Consider the following 765-nt stretch of genomic DNA (forward strand, 5'->3'; position numbering starts at 1 on the left):
CCCCCACCCACCCACGTCGATCTGCTCCCAATCACGCAGATGTGTTCTCTGCAGTGAGAGGCATATTGCTGTTGCCAGGCAACGAGGCACAGCTGTCAGTCACTTGTGAGCCAGTGAGCTACACAGAACTTTCCAAGTTTGCTGTATGCAGGTAATTACAATGGTAAATAGAGACTTTCTCCCTAAACACACAGCGTGATCTACAATTTCCATGCGAGGCGCTGGTCCAAACATCAGAGGCAGCTTCAGGCTCATTGTCTTGCTGAAGGACATTTCGACATGTGGACATGCAGAAAAAAAAGTACAAGTCCTAAAAAACCATTGTGTCATTCTGGAAAATATTTTGAATTTCTCGTCTTTTCCTTTTGCTGAGAGCAACAATGTTCAAAACTGTGACTTTTCTCTGTTTAGAATTTAAATCGACAGCACAAGAAAATGTACAGAAAAGGGTCTGAATACTTTCTGAAATCACTGTACCAGCCTTATGTCATTCCAATGTACTGGAAAATCTGTTGTTCAACAGAGTGGGAACACTGTGAGATCAGATCGCTTTGAGCAGGTCAGCAATCACTACTCTTTGTCACAGGTTGTCACGTTTCTTTTTCACTGCGTGGAGGCATTAAATTCATGTGAAAATGGGCAATCAGTAATCAGTGATGATCCAAGAATCTGGGGGGGGGGCAGACTGTTGGTAGATTGGTGTTACAGTCTACAGATGTTCCCTGAATGCCTCACATGCAGACTATCGGTACAGCACACATCATT

The sequence above is a fragment of the Seriola lalandi genome, unplaced genomic scaffold (genome assembly GCF_002814215.2).
Source record: "Seriola lalandi dorsalis isolate HSWRI2012SDOR001 ecotype SW California unplaced genomic scaffold, Sedor1 jcf7180002054645, whole genome shotgun sequence".
Taxonomy (NCBI): Eukaryota; Metazoa; Chordata; class Actinopteri; order Carangiformes; family Carangidae; genus Seriola; species Seriola lalandi.